Genomic DNA, 16,702 nt, shown 5'->3' on the forward strand with positions numbered 1-16,702 from the left:
TTTGAGCAAACGGCCGTCTTAATTGCCAGGTTGTCCTTAATTTACGATATAGTACTGACTGCCATTTTCATTCTAAGGTACCGTACTGTATTTCACTAAACTCAATTCTGTCTCAACTGACTCCTGATGCAACAACAGATTCAAAAGAAGATCTGATGCTAAATTGAGCCAAAAATTTCTCAAGACCCATCATGTTGCAATAAACTTATGGAAAAAATATTCCCACCACAGGGAAAACACCAAAAAACTGGTTCAGCCAAAATAACCAAAGATGGATTCCTTTTTAACCTGTACATTATAAGGAAGTGTTCACAGCAACTTCCTTTTCAAGAAAACTAAGAGAAAATATAGCTACTCTCAATTCCCTTCAAGAAGCAGCCATTATATTCATACAAAGCTGAGAATATGATACAAAAACCTTTCTTAAAATAAGGTTAAATGTACCTGGATAATCCAATCTCATTCCATGCCAACAAACCTTAGGCAATGATAATAAAACTCACATTACTAAAGGAATATTGTACTTGTGATTTCTCACTTAACACACATGAAAGTTCAACTACCTTGGAATTACTGTGTCACCATAAAGGAACACACCAAACAGATCAAAGCTATGAGGAGAACCTCATGCAAATCACTGATAAAACACACATTGAGTTTACCACTCGCTAATAAGCTTGAGACCAGTGACAATTTACTTCAACCCGAGTTTACCACTCGCTAATAAGCTTGAGACTAGTGGCAATCTACTTCAACATGAGTTTACCACTCGCTAATAAGCTTTAGACCAGTGGCAATCTACTTCAACATGAGTTTACCACTCGTTGATAAGTTTGAGACCAGTGGCAATCTACTTCAACTTGAGTTTACCACTCATTAATAAGCTTGAGACCAGTGGCAATCAACTTCAACACAACTTTATCACTCTCAAATAAACTTGAGATACGTGGCAATCAACTTCAACAACACAAGTTTACCAATTGCTAATAAGCTTGAGACCCATGGCAATCAACTCCAACATGAGTTTACTACTCGCTAATAAGCTTGAGACATGTGACAATCAACTTGAAGACCGAAACATTTCCAAAACTTGTGAATAGTTTCTAATCTAGAAAGATTGCACAGAAATGTGCTAAGTTGCCCAACTGAAAACTCACGCACTATAAGAAAATCTGTGTCCACAAGAATAGCTCCACAATGCAATAAACTATACTTAGTCCCAAGAAACCAGAAGAGTTTTCCCTTCAAAGAAGTAAAGACCATGCAAGACTTTTATCAATAGGAAATTAGTAACCAACACTTCCTACAGAATTCTGCACTATCCTCTGCCTTTGGTTTGCTTTTCTTTCTTACTTACAGGCAAAAGACCTACAGTTTCTCAATTGAAAAGAGATAAAAGTCATTACAAGGATAATGGTTAACCATTAGTCTACAAACAGGATAAAAAACAGTTCAAATTGAGCCAAATGGAGCAATTACAAGTCTCAGAAACTCAGGTGAAGACAGCAAATAATAACAAATTTTCTGGATTTAGACAGTAGAAACCACAGCAGAAAAATGAAAGGGCTGTACGCTGGACTTTCGACACGAAAGGAATTCCGAGTGGCGACTGGCATTCATGTCAACCCACACAGGAGATTACACCATCCGAGCACTAATCCAGTAATTAGAAGACAGCATATTGTAAAGTTAAAAACAGAAGGCAAAATCCTTCAACATCATCCAATTACTAAGGACATTCCCAGCAAATTGTTAGCAATAGCAAACTTGCTTGCAACAAAGATTTTGGAACTTGGAAACAATGAGCAACTTATAGTATTTAACTCATTGCTTCTTCCAGAGCCCTATTGACACTCCTGTGATCCAAAACATACAACACTGCAACAAGGAAAGTGTCCTACACTAGCTTACACTCCTCAACACCTAAACAGGATTGGAGATAAATATTTGCTTCATGTCATCGATGATTAGCAAGGAGACAAATTCATTTTCACTTGATCTTCGTAAAATACAAAACTTAAACTGGGACTTGCTGTTATAATCTCTGGTCATTAGATTAAGTTAGAAAGTTCAAACTGCCCAGGGAGAAATTACCTCAGCAGATAAAATACTAACTGCTAAAAGATATTAAAATCCATCATAAATTCTAGCAGAATACGCTCACTTACAAAGTAAATGTAGACTTCAAAACCCAAAACAACAGCAAACGACATTACTACAGAGTGCAGTACAAATACTGTACGGGTCAAAACACAGGTAATCTTGATTTTGAAAATAACTAATGGCACCAACAAAAACAAGAAAAGTTGATGGCACTAGAGCGATTTCCTTACACAAGAAGGAGGGAAAATCTAATGATATCCTCAGTAAGTAACATGAAATACAGCAGACATGAGATAGTGAGGCAAAAAATCTAAGTCTGCCTGAGCACAGAATTAAGCAAAGACCATAGCTACAGAACTCAAGAGAAATATGCATTGGGTTTTACAACAGAGTTCGGGACTTCAATAAATTTCCCTCCAAAATGACAAAAATTACCGAGTACAAACTGATCAAAGGGAAATTATCTTCCATGAAAAAATGCCAGCTATAGAAAGAAAATACTAGCAAAACTACATTTATTTTCAAAGCAAATTCATAATTGAAAATCCAAATCAGAGTCAAAAGACATTCGTGAAATAAGTACAGTAGAAACGTCGATGGAAATTCCTTGATCAAATACTGTACCGATCGAAGCACAAGTAATCTCAGTTCTGAAAATGGCTAATGACACCAACAAACACAAGAAAATCTGATGGCATTACAGCAATTCCATTAGACAACAGGATGGTAAACCTAATGGTATCCACATTAAGAAACATGAATAAGTACAGAAAACACGAGGCAGTACGACAAAATATCAGCGGCTGCCTTGTGCATACAAATCACCTATGACCGAAGCTACAGATCTCAAAAGAAATTTGGAAAAAGACTCATTGTATCAACAGCTGTTCATATTAATACATGTATAATTTTGTAAAGGCACAATGGAATTAAGTTCACCTTGTATGAGTAAGGGAACTATACAACGATCACATTAGGATAAAATTTACAAGACATAATGAAAATGACTTAGGCCTCTTATTCAATAGCCAAAGATAAAAGTCTACGACTCAGGGTCAAGCTGATAGGGATTTACGAAACCACAAATCAGATGAAAGGAAGATTATTGGAAATTATTCTCTAGTAAAAAATACTGAAAATACAGTAATCAAATGCATTTGAGGTATAGTTATATTTGAGTTGCACAGAAACCAGTGTTCTTATGTCAGAATATCGAACAAAACAGATACTGACTTTCCTTCATTCAATGGGAAAAACTGCATTCTGAACACTGACAGAATTAAAACACTTAGATAAGGGCAAAAGAGACTCTAAAGGCAAACTATAATGCCTATAACTTACAAGCATGCAACTAATGAAGTAACACGCAAAACAAACATTTAGAAAAATCAGCTGTTGAGAGGAGCACCTAAACAAATATTCCTATAAAGATCAGCTGTTTACAGCAACGTCAAAACAGAAATCTGCAGAAAGCATTTGACGCTAAAAAAATAAGGTGTTGAGAGGAGCACCTAAACAAATATTCCTATAAAGATCAGCTGTTTACAGCAATGTCAAAACAAAAATCTGCGGAGAGCATTTGACGCAGGCCTTTTGAAATTAAGGTTTAAAGAGCAGTTTTCAAAGAGGACACATATTTGATGCATCTTCATGAGCTGTGCTTAGAAAAGGCAAACAGAATGCATATACCGGTAGCTCCGTCTTCTTCCAGCTAGGCTTTAGTCACTCATACTAAAGCAAAAGTTTATTACTCCCTTAGATCCTCAGGAAAAACACTAGAGTCAGGTTTAACAATACGAGGAATATAAATATTCCTTACATAACATGGAATTAAATCTTAGGTCCACAAAAAAATCCTTGGAAGAGACAAAATAAAATCAAATGCACAAAAAAATATCCTTAAAATGGAGAAAAGGAAATAAAATGCACAAAAAATATCCTTGAAATGGAGAAAAGGAAATCAAATGCACAAAAAAATATCCTTGGAACAGACAAAAGGAAATCAAATGCACAAAAAAATATCCTTGAAATGGAGAAAAGGAAATAAAATGCACAAAATAATTCCTTGGAACAGACAAAAGGAAATCAAATGCACAAATAAATCCTTGGAACAGACAAAAGGAAGAATTAAGACTATTCGGGGTCATGATCACAATATCCGCATATCACACAAAAGAAACATCAGGACTTTTGTTGAATAAATCCCAGACAAATACAGTATAGGGATGAAGTTAACAGATTAAATCCTTCAAGAGGAGAAGAGTAATCCTGACTGGCTCAGAAAATACAAGCTTGAAACATCATCAAACTGGAAAAGAATTAAAGATGACAAGTAACCTTCAAGTAAACAGAAAATATTTCTGAATAAAAGGACACTTCTGAAGTGAAAACCAAAATTGCTTAACAAGATTTTTATCACAGAAATCATATTCAATGTAAAAATCTACACCATATTTATCACTGTAACTGCCTATTGGAAGCGATCCGTTGGACGGAGGTTCGAGTACAGCATACAAGCCCAATAGTTCCTTCCAGTGTTTACAACCTCACCATCCCTGTGAGATAGGGATGGTGGGGTTTTGGGAACCCTATAGGACTCATTGGCTGGCTCTCCCTGGTCTAACTTTGATGAAGAGGGGGCTTTGGCACTAATCATATGCATATATGGTCAGTCTCTTGAGAACTGCCACTGTCCCTTGCCTTTGCCATTCAAGAGCAACCTTTAAACCATAGTTCTTTATGTACAATAACCCACCAAGTTATCAGAACCGGGCGTCCAAAATACTTAAGAGAATTGCTACATATTGCACAGCCAAATCGTGTCGACACGAGAATAGTTACAGATGGCTTCAAACTGTTGGAACCTAGATTTACGTCTACTTTAGGCTCCAGAGCCTTTAATTATGCGGCCCCGAGACTATATAATAAGCTCCCACGAAACATTCGGATGATTGAAGACATTAAGGCTTTCAAGAGGAAACTGAAAACTTTCTTATTTCAACAGTCATACAACAGCATGGTTCAAAACCCATACTGCTTAACTTAGGCCAAACTTAAGCAGAACCTGACAAAATCAGACCACCTAAAACCAAGAAATATAGAAGAATAAAGTAAAAAAGAAGCATTATCTTCTTCCTTGACCAAACTTGGTTGAAACCAAAGCATTCATGAAATTTTACCATGAATGACTTCAAGAATTACGCCTTAACTTTAGCGTTTGAAAAAAGTCCCTTCATGCAAATCAGACATTTGAATCATGTCCTGTTTACAAAAAAACCTCAATAAATATTAACGACCACATCGTAATAAATACGTGTGACACATTTGGCAATCTATTAGGACAATACAGGTTCAGTTTCATATTCAATAGTACCTTTTTTCACAAGAATTTAACCTGGCATGGCCAAACATATTTGCTTCACCTTTTGGTACAGTTCAGCAGGGAATAATTTACCTATACAAAAAAATTAATGAAATGAACGGTTGCTGCATCAAATCGGGGCGAAATGACGCAGCCGTGTGCATGTTGCACTTTTCTTCAATCAAAAACACATTCCAGAAACACAACACGTTGCATTGCAACTGTGCTTCGTCATGTATAGGGTGATACTGGACTCCTTTCTAAATAGTTTCTACCATCCCAATATAAAAAGACATGTTCCGAAACTCTTCCGTGTCCTTCGTGGGACAAGTTACTGTACATAAACTAAAAATCCCTACAATTAATGATTTCTGGGCATTCACATTTTGTGACTTTCAATGTCTTCAACTATAAAATACAGACAGGTTACTACTAATATCACAAAAATCAATATCACCAACTTCATAAGCCTAATCAAACTTACATTAAATTGTTCCTCTTCACATCAAATTGATAGAGATAACATTGTAAAAATATAGAGATGTTTTTCTTGGTAATCAATTCTAAATCATAAATACAGGGATAGACAGTTACCAGAAAAAAAAAGTGATTATCAAATTGCAATCATATTTTAACAAATTATGCATCTTTTATTTTGTTTATTAAAGCATTCAAGTTTCAAAGCGGATGTTAGAGCTACAGCCGATTATTTTGTTCTCTAGACATTCTATTCAAAATAACTGAACTTATAATGAAGTTTATGCAATCACTTTAAGAGTCAGTTACACAAATAAAAGTGAATATCCTATAAAACATAAGATGAAAAGGAAACTTTTTCACTCCCACGGTAAACTTGTCCAACAAGATACTACTTTACATCAGTTACAATGGAACCAGGAAGGAATCATTCTAATTGGAAACCTTTCTTCAAATGGCATATCAAACTGGTCAAAGACCTTAGGTCACTTCAAGAATTTAAAAACTATAAATCCATTTGCTACCTCGTCAGTCATAAGTTACAACCGCAACTCAAGATTTCTTTCAAGACATTCAATGACAAAAATTATCTTTATTTCTGTGATATTTTTAAACACCTTTGAGAATTCAAGACAGGCTAATATTGTAACTCTATCAATAAGAAAAAAATGACAACAACAGAGTTTTAAGTTACAAATATTTCTTGGCTAAGTACTGTATCAAGCTCTTTAAAATACATATTGAGTCAACACGTTAACCAAATGGAAGATGGCCCAGTGAGAAACTACTTACAGTAAACAAAGAGTACAGCACGTAGATTTCAAAACAACTTCCTTGTGTCACCACAACACTCAACACGAGGGACCCAGGGACCGTCCAGGGCTTCTACATGTGCGGCTTCTGGTGGCGAGGCTGCAGGGGAGACACATATTGCTAGGCCTGTTCCAGAGGTCAGCCCCTTTAGGTGATGGCACACGGCCTTTATTTGTTTTTTTCGGAATACATCTACAATGTACTGTACATCTGGAAGAGAACTTCAACTTTAGATTCAAGAATACAATAAAGTCACAAGATTACAGAATACACTCGAGTTGCATCATTAAAAAAAATTAAATTCTTTTAGACATAAGTCTGGAACTATGAGGATTCTTTAATAATACAAGAAATATGCTCTTAACCCAGCACAAAAACAGGAAAAACAAGCTTAATTTATACCTACAGTTCACCTAGATATTCTACAGATGTCAATGATTATTTCTTAACCTTTTTGACTAAATACTGTCACTTTATCTAAACCTCTACTCACTCAGTCTAAGCAAAAGTTAATTGTGTTTTTTTAACTTCATTGCCTGTACTGTACTGTAATTTACAAAATCAAATTAACTTTTAATTACCTATATAACTAACTCATTTCTAATCACCTAAATATCAGAAATTTATAAGTAATTTGTATTTTTCCTAACTATACATACATGTGGTTCTTTACAATAGGAGAAGAAATCAGCGCTAGCTGATGTATGGCCATAAAAAATTTTAACGAGGTGGAAACAACCGCCAGGTTGTTAACCAGTGGTAGCGGGGAGAAGCACCAGCCCCCGCTCACTCATACCTTTTATGCTTTGATGGCAGTCGAGACTTTCCTCTGGGGTTAGGTGATGGCGAGTAAGTGTATGTGTATATAAGTACAGTTTTGTGCAGTTAGGAAAAATAAAAATTACTTCCAAATTTGTGATTTGTTCCTACACTGCATATAAACCCTTACATTCTTTACAAAATGAAACTCACACTACAGTGGGTGCAAGTCTAAAAACATTCCCAGTATTGCAACATCCATGCATGATAATGCGAGGGATGTACAATACATCCACAGCTCGTTAAGCAGTGGCCTGAAACCAATGGGTTCACGTCTCAAGCGCTATTTGGAAATTTCCAACCATTAACCCCTAGGGGGTTATTTTTTCCCCCAGCACATTTTGCACTATATTTTTTTTAAATTGCTCTAACAGCCCTAATTTTTGTCATAGAGAGGTCAGGTTGGTCTCATTCTCTTGGAAAATGCCTGAATTTTTTCAAAAAATTATCAAAAATATGAAAAAAAATAATTTTTATAGCATTTTTTCGCAAGGACGTACCGGTACGTCCATGGGGGGTAGAGGGATGGCTTTTGTGAAACGTACCAGTACGTCCTTTGGGGGTAAAAGGGTTAAGGCTATGTATAATAATGGATTCATGTTTGTACATACTGACAGCTGACTTTTCAATTTCAACTTCTCCAAGAGATTGGGGGACATGACTTGAATATATGAAATATATTCTAGCTACAAGTTAGAAAGGGGCTTACCTGCAGTCGTAGACATTCTAGCCGACACAGTATTGGGATGCTATTCCCCAAGAGAAGGGAAAATGAAGAAAAGAAAGGCCAGTCATTCCTTTTCCATTTATCCCAGACTATCACTGCAACTATGTACTCAAATGAATGCTGATGATCCTATAAAGGAGGTACGGCAGCTACCACAGAGCCTATCGAGAAAGTGTCTAGGGACCTGTGGGTCACATCTTGCAGATAATGCGCAGTGAAAGTAGTTTGTCTATTCCACACCCATGCTTGTAGACCCTGCATCAGAGAAGGGTTCTTTTCAAACACCAGTGACATGCTGATGCCCCTGACATCATGAGCTCTAGATAGAGGAATAATGGCTTGGTCAATGACTTGCCTAATCAAAGAGGAAACGGCGTTCATTGTCACCATTCTCTTGAACTTGGGCGAGCTATCAAACAGGTGTCTGACCTGCGGACAAGCTCCTCCAGTTCGTTTGAGGTAATGCTAAGATTTGAGCCTTTACAGGACACAACAGCAATTGTGACGGGTCCATTAGTTACTTCTTGAAGACTTGAAATCTGGAAAGAATTTAACCTAGGTTTGACATCAACGGATTTTGAGTTCTCGACACGAACTCACGGATGAAACTGAACGTCTCCTGTCCCCATTCCCTTAAATGGGTAACGTTATACCTAGGCAGATTACTTGAGATTACTTCAGAATTTTAAGATATTATCTTTTAAGTGGGCAGCATCATTTGAAAATCATATGATGAAAACTCACACCATCAGTAAGGTAATATTATGGGTTATTGAAAAAATAGCCTTTACACTTGTAAAAGGCAGCTATTTTTGTTACTAAGGGCAGGGTAACACGATACCAGATGATATTTTATTTAAAAAGGGATTTTAGAAAAATACATCAGGATGGTGTTTCTTTTATAGTAAGGACTGGAGCACTAAAACTATTAAACAGGAAAACTGCTCTGAAAATAGCTGAAGATCAGTCCAAATATGGAAACTGCAGCCTTCCCCCTAAGTTACGATTTCTCCCAAAGGGTCTAGATGGGGTGAGACCTCTCATTAGGTCCCAGAGTTTAATATCAAAGATGCTGTTGCTAAAGGCACGATTGGTTCTGCTGGAATGTTCAAGTCGTTTCAGTGTTGGGGTTACTTTAAAATCTGCCAAATGTTTTAACAGAGCCTGGGAAGACTATATTAACATAGTCAAAACTCTTGATAATAAAGTTTACATTGTTAAAGTTGATATTGCTGATGCATACGGTAGTATTATGCATAGTAAGTTGCTAGAGATCCTGGATAAGTGTATGCATACATTTCCCAGGAATATTTATTATGACCCCTATGAACCTTATCGTGGTCCTTCAACAAAGACCAGAAGAAAATTATATGTGAGGTTGGATGAAAATCGCCAACCTATGACCCAATTAGAAGACAATTCTCATAATAAATTAGTCAAGGTTGGAAGTACTATAGAAATAGATACGAGCGAGGTCTTTAGCAAATTTGAGCTAATGATTCGGGGACAGATTGTACGAGTTGGGAGGAAACGTTATGTTTTAAGGAAAGGAGTACCGCAGGGTGGGTATTTGTCTCCCTTTCTGTGCGATTTATATTATTCTGCTTTGTGCCAGGAATACCTGGGAAACTATATAGATGAAACCAGTGTTTTGATACGTTCAGTTGATATTTTCTACGCAACATCATCACATGAGAAAGCTGAAAGTTTCCTGAGGCTCATGAATGATGGAATGAAGGATTATAATGTCTCACTTTTAATACAAATAAAACAAAGCATAACCTAATGGGCCCAACTAGAATTTGTTTTAATGGTGTCATAATTTGCTCTGATACTTTGCAAGTGTTAGTAGATGTAGCATCAGTTATGGCATGTTATCCACGATATACAATGAGATTCAATAAATATAAAAACCCAGGAAAACTGTTTGCTGAACGTGTCGATCAGGTTACTTTTGCCAGATTGAAAATTCTGGTAATTAATCCTGTATATACAAATGTGTCTGGACTTATTTCCAATTTGTGGAGGACAGGTTTGATGAGTGGGATCAGAATTTTAGCCCTAATCGATTGGTTATTAGTACCAAAGAAGACAGTGAATATAAAGTTTATATGCAAAACTGTGATAAGAGTGAGTAAGAAAGTTTGGAGTAGAATCCATGGAACCTGGAAAGGTAGTAATAAAGTGGGGCAAATAACTAGTGAATTAGTGAGGATTGTTTTCATTGGGGGCATTTTAAGTACAGTAGAACCTCGGTTTACGAACGACTCCGCTTACGAATTTTTCGGTTTACGAAGTGACTTTCTCTGAAAAATTTGTCTCGGTTAACGAATATTGTATCTGTTAACGAATTTAAATTTCCCTCCCACGCGCTGTTTTTTGTGGAAAAGTGTTAACGCCGCGCTTCCTGATCGCATTTTTCATGGAAATAACTTAACGACAGCATCTCACAATGGAGTCACGTGACTCCTCCCACGCATACCTACCACCCCCTAAACCCGTTTATTACCCCCTTCACTCGTTCATTATCTCAGTATCCGCCGTCTCGATAGCATACATACTTAGTGAATTCGTGGACGATTTCTTTGTGATTTTTACACGTGGTTTGTGATTTGTTTTATTTTCACTCATTTGTGATTACAGTACTGTACTGTGTATTATTGTGATAGACAATGGCTCCTAAGATGTCGAAGAAGGAAAGCAGTAAGAAGAAGCTGATGATAACAATCGAGATGAAGAAGGAGATCATCGAGAAGCATGACCAAGGCATGGGCATGCGTGTGAAAGACATTGCTAGTTTATTCAATCGCTCGCAGTCGACGATATGCACAATATTAAAGAAAAAAGAAGAAATAAAGGCCGCTAAAGTAGCTAAAGGTGTATCGTCGTTGTCAAAACAACGGCCACCTATTCTTGATGACGTAGAAAATTTATTAATGGTGTGGTTAAATGTAAAGCAGCTCGCAGGAGATTCAGTAAATGAGAACATGATTTGCGAGAAGGCAAGAACCATTTACGAGGACTTGGTGAGAAGTGAGCCAGGCACATCAGCAGAAAAACAAAGTTTTAAGGCAAGCCGTGGTTGGTTTGAAAAATTCAAGAAGAGAACGGGTATCCATAGTGTTGTTCGGCATGGCGAGGGGGCCAGCGCCGATACGAAGGCAGCAGAGTCTTTTGTGAAAGAGTTCAAAAGGCTCGTGGACTCCGAGGACTACGTTTCCCAACAGGTGTTTAATTGCGATGAGACAGGCCTCTTTTGGAAGAAAATGCCCAGGAGGACCTATATCACGGCAGAAGAAAAGGCCCTTCCTGGCCATAAGCCCATGAAAGACCGTCTAACCCTGCTGTTCTGTTCCAACGCCAGTGGGGATTGCAAAATTAAACCTCTCCTGGTGAATCACTCGGAGAATCCACGAGCCTTCAAGAAGAACAATGTGCAGAAGAAAAAGTTGCACGTCATGTGGCGTTCTAATACGAAGGCTTGGGTGACAAGGATCTTCTTTGTTGAGTGGATGAACGAGGTTTTTGGTCCCGAAGTCAAGAGATACCTCCTGGAGAAGGACCTCCCACTCAAAGCCTTGCTGTTAATGGACAATGCTCCTGCCCATCCTCCAGCCATTGAAGAGGACATAGCGGAGGAATACAAGTTCATTAAGGGGAAGTTCCTACCCCCCAACACCACTCCAATACTCCAGCCCATGGATCAGCAAGTGATCTCAAATTTTAAAAAACTTTATACCAAAGCTATGTTCCAGCGCTGCTTTGAAGTAACAGAGGGCACCAACCTTACCCTCAGAGAGTTTTGGAAGGATCACTACTCCATCTACAACTGCCTGACTTTAATTGATAAAGCCTAGCAAGGAGTCACCAGGAGAACCCTCAATTCCGCCTGGAAGAAACTGTGGCCCGACGCCGTTGCAGAACGGGATTTCGAGGGGTTCGAACCCAACCAGGAGGAAGCAGTTGATGAGGATATTGTGTCCTTGGGCAAGGCAATGGGGCTGGAGGTGGACACGGATGACATCGACGACCTCCTGCAGGAGCATAAGGAGCAGCTGACCACCGAGGAGCTGAAGGACCTGCACGAGCAGCAGCAAAGAGAGGTAATAGAGGAAATCTCATCTGAGGAGGAGGGAGGCACTGCAAAATCACTGTCTTCGAGTGAGATAAAATTTTTTTTAAAGAAGTGGGAAGACGTGAAAAGTTTTCTTGAGGAAAATGTCCCGAATAAGGCTGAAACAGACCGTGCAATAAATTTATTAGTCGATAATGGGGTGGGTCACTTCTATAAAATTTTAAAGAACAGACAAAAGCAGGTGTCTATTGAAAAATATCTTGTGAAGGGGGAGAAAAGAACTGTGAAAGATGACGACCAAGAGTCTCACAAACACAAAACCAGTGATAGTGAACGCCATTCTCGCGAGAGAACTCCAGTCAATGTTCCTGAAGTTCTCATGGAGGGAGATTCTCCCTCCAAGCAGTAACCCCCTCCTCCTCCTTCCCCTCCTCTCGTCTCCATCAAGCCAGCAGCGACACTCCTCTAAGGTAAAGTTCAGGTTTACTGTGCATGCATATCCATATTTTCATCATTAAATGACTGCAATATTTTAATAATTTTGTGTAGAGTACAGTAGAGTACTGTATGTGTAAGGAAAAATTTGTGAAAATTGGTTTTTGTAGATGGGTTGAACTAATTATTTCGATTTTATAACATTCTTATGGGGAAATTCGTTTCGCGATACGAATTTTTCTGTTTACGAGTTCGCATTAGGAACGAATTAAATTCGTAAACCGAGGTTCTACTGTATATGGAAGCTCCCTAAACTGCCAACACATCCAGGGATCTATTCACAACTCTATGGCCATGTGGTCAAATTATTGAAGGCATTGCCAAGGGAGTATTACTGCCTCCTACCATCATTCTTTAGGAATGCCCTTGCTCTGAAGTAGTGTTGGGAAAGCTTTATAGTAAAATGAAACCTCACAATATTGGACTAATTAATGGGAACGGTTGTCCAGTACCACCAAAAATCAAGCAAAATTGTACCAAATTCTATGGGCTATAGGCCTACCATCTATGCCAAACATATGGCTAACATGAAAACGAGTAGCTGAGATCATCTCATTTCTGTTTTTCACCTTAAGGATTACTTCAATCATGGGCCATATCAAAACAAACTGAATACAGCACCAGAAATCACTTGTGACTAACTTGGGAACTGACGAGTTCCTGTTTCTAAACAAGCGCTGTGTTGATGAGCTCTCTTGTCTGTGTTTTTCCAAGGATTTTAAGGAAATCCACACCTCAAAATGTAACTCGTTAATATTGCGTGAAACAAGTGACGCTACAATTCGGTGTTTTGTTTGTTGTTTTGTACTGTTTGGTCCAGCACTTTGCTGCAGTAGAGGGGCTCGAGTGTCTCAATGATGGGCTGGGTAATGGCGGTGGGGTAGTTTATCCACCCTGGCAGGCTGCTCAACCATACCGCTAAGGCCAGTTCTGAGAGACCAGACCAAGACTGGACCCCTATAGGCCTTCTCCTTTATTTAAGATAGGCAAAGGCTAGGAGAAGGAAAACTCCAAAATCAAACCAAACAAGACCCCAACGGCGGAGCTTCCCAGCGCCGGCGGAAGAGGGCAATGCCTGTCGGGCAGGCAATAAGGCGGGCCTTGGCATAACAAGAACCCGGCAGCCCGATGCAACCAACATCGGAGAAGCCGCCTGTCTCATATGTCTTGAGCCGCGGTGAAAACGGTGTGGGCCAAGTGTGTGTGCGTGGCCGTAGCAAAGCCACGACCACCCAAAACAATATACCCAGCTACTGGCATTCTGTCGTTTCCTCCACCCTTCTTCATCTCTTTCTCAGGAGGCTGATGGCTAACGACAGAACCCAATGCTCGGACACGAGTGGGCGCCGACGACGACGACATGAGAAACCATGCAACTCGTTTATCCTCTTGGCTTAGGCTAAGGTGAGAAGGAAGACCTTTCAGGGGATGAAGGAATTTCACCCCGTTCCAAGGAGGTCTCACTTCCAACTGAGGACAAACTTGTTCGAAACTCCATCTAAAACGAAATCAAGCCCATTCAGTCTTAAGACCTGACTCAAGGTTGAGTGGTAACTTTTCACAGCTGACACAGAGCAGAGTTTTTTCTCTTGAAGGTACAGTAAATACTCAACTATTAGGGGTAGAGGGGCACTGAGTGGAGAGATACCCATCTACAACACCAACCATAGAAGATCGCCCACTTAGCATGGTAGACCGAGATCGAGAACTTACAGAGATATCCATAAATCCGTTTCGCCACCGGTGTCGAAAAGCCTCTCTCCGGGAGAGGATATGCTGGATAACCTTCAGGCATGAAGACATAGGGATCTCGCAATCTGATTTTAAATCTGGTCATGAGGCTGGTGTAGGAGGTCGGGTAGAAGATTGAGCTCCCTTGGTACTTCTGTCAGAAGCAGGAGGAGGTCCCAAAACCATTCTGCATGACGCCACATCGGCGCTATTAATGTCATAGAAAGGTTACTCGAAAATCTCATCCTGTTGAGGATTCTCCAAAATATGAAGCATGGGGGAACGCAAAATCATCTAGGTGATCCCACAGATGTTGAAAGGCATCTTGAAAGACCGCCTGTGGATCCGGTACTGGAGAGCACTGAACCGGCAGCTTCCGGTTCAGGGACACTTCTAACAGGTTGTTGCTCGTTAAGAAGTTTAGCATCCTTTACTACCTAACTATTTTTACATGTAAATAGCTGTTATGATAATCATCTTACATAAAGTTAAACCTTACTGTTAAACCTATGGGCAGTATTCCTTTGGAGTTTGTAGCATTAGCTTACGTTCATGGCTCAACTGTATATTTGACTTTACTAATAGTCTTGGATTATTATGAAGAAGGTTTACTCACCAACCTATCACATGGGAGCAGCAGTATCTTAATGGACCCATACGTGCAGAAATACCAGGATGTCTTCGTTTCACAGTCTTCCTCTACCCGCCAGTTTCAATGTGGATGATAGGAATGCAGCAGAAAGGTGGAGAGAATAACGAGAAAGGTGGAAGTGCTATGCTGTCGCAACAAAGTAAAAAGACTCCCGAAGTGCAAGTCTCGGTGTTACTTACAGTTATTGGGCCTGAGGCTCAAAGTTTTCACCACATTTCAACTTTCTGATTAAGATCGGAAAGATCAGAATGCATTGCTGGCAGCATTTGAAAGATATTTTCACCCAAGCAAAAACACTGCATTTGAACATTACCGTTTCAATATTCGGGCACAGATGGATGGGTGAATCTTTAGATCAGTATGTAACGGCTCTGCGTCATATAGCGTGGGATTGTGATTTTGCGAATATAACACAAGAAGAAATTTTGAGAGACAGGATTATGTTTGGCATTTCGGATGATAAGGTCAGAGATCGTCTTCTTTGGGAAAGGAATCTAACTTTGGAGAGAACCTTAGAGATTTGTTGAGTTAGCGAGGTATCTATAGCACAGCAAGAGGAGATCAACAGAGTATTAGAAAGCAAGGTTATTACTGTGTCTGCAAAGCTGAAGGATCCAGTTGGAAGAATGATGCCAGTGACGGATGTTCATCGAAAATTGGAAAAAACGGACTGGATTACTGATTGTAGGTTCTCTGGTAGAAGTCACAGGAAAGTAAAGGAAGTTTGTCCAGCTTGGGGTAAGCGGTGCATAAATTGCAAAAAACTTAACCACTTTAAGTTTAAATGTCCAGCATGAGTGGTGCAACAAACGAATTTGAACTCGCTTAATAGCATGAGGGAGGCCGATTTGGAAGAAAACGACTCGTCATGTATATTCACAGTGAAAACGGTAGCTAGTATCAAGATGACTAAGGAACAAACTGTTATACTTAAAGTTAGTCCACTACGCTACATAAGATTCCAGATAGACTGCGGAGCAGATTGTAATGTGCTGCCACTCCGTGTGTACCAAGCTGCAACTGGTGACTCAAAGTTGAAAAGGGTAGGGCCGTCATCAACCACATTGTATGTTTAAGGGCAAAAAGGCAGTCGTTCCTTTGGCAGTGTGTGTATTCGTGTTTGGCGGGGAGTTCATACCATTAATTTGAGGTGTGAATTATTGCAGGGTCAGCGATTTCATTCAATTTTGGGTTACCAAGCATGTGTGGCGCTTAATATTCTGGAAATAAAGGATAATGACCAGATTAATCCCATTTGTGACAACGCCCTGCACGTCAATTCAGCCTGCTCTTCTGCTATCACAAAGGAACCTCTGATTGAACGGCATCCACAAGTTTTCAGAGGTGTTGCCGGTAAGCTTGATTACAGTTATAAAATCAGAGTTAATCAATCTGTTAACCCAGTGCAGCATGCTCCTAGAAGGGTACCTGCGGCAGTACTTTCCGTCC

The 16,702-nt window shown here is 39.2% G+C and overlaps 1 pseudogene; it reads left to right on the forward strand.

Annotated features, from left to right (window-relative positions):
* The first annotated feature begins 3,701 nt into the window (after positions 1 to 3,701).
* On the forward strand, positions 3,702 to 11,055 carry LOC137636996 (telomerase reverse transcriptase-like; annotated as a pseudogene).
* The last annotated feature ends 5,647 nt before the right edge of the window (positions 11,056 to 16,702 follow it).

The sequence above is a fragment of the Palaemon carinicauda genome, unplaced genomic scaffold, assembly GCF_036898095.1.
Source record: "Palaemon carinicauda isolate YSFRI2023 unplaced genomic scaffold, ASM3689809v2 scaffold48, whole genome shotgun sequence".
NCBI lineage: Eukaryota > Metazoa > Arthropoda > Malacostraca > Decapoda > Palaemonidae > Palaemon > Palaemon carinicauda.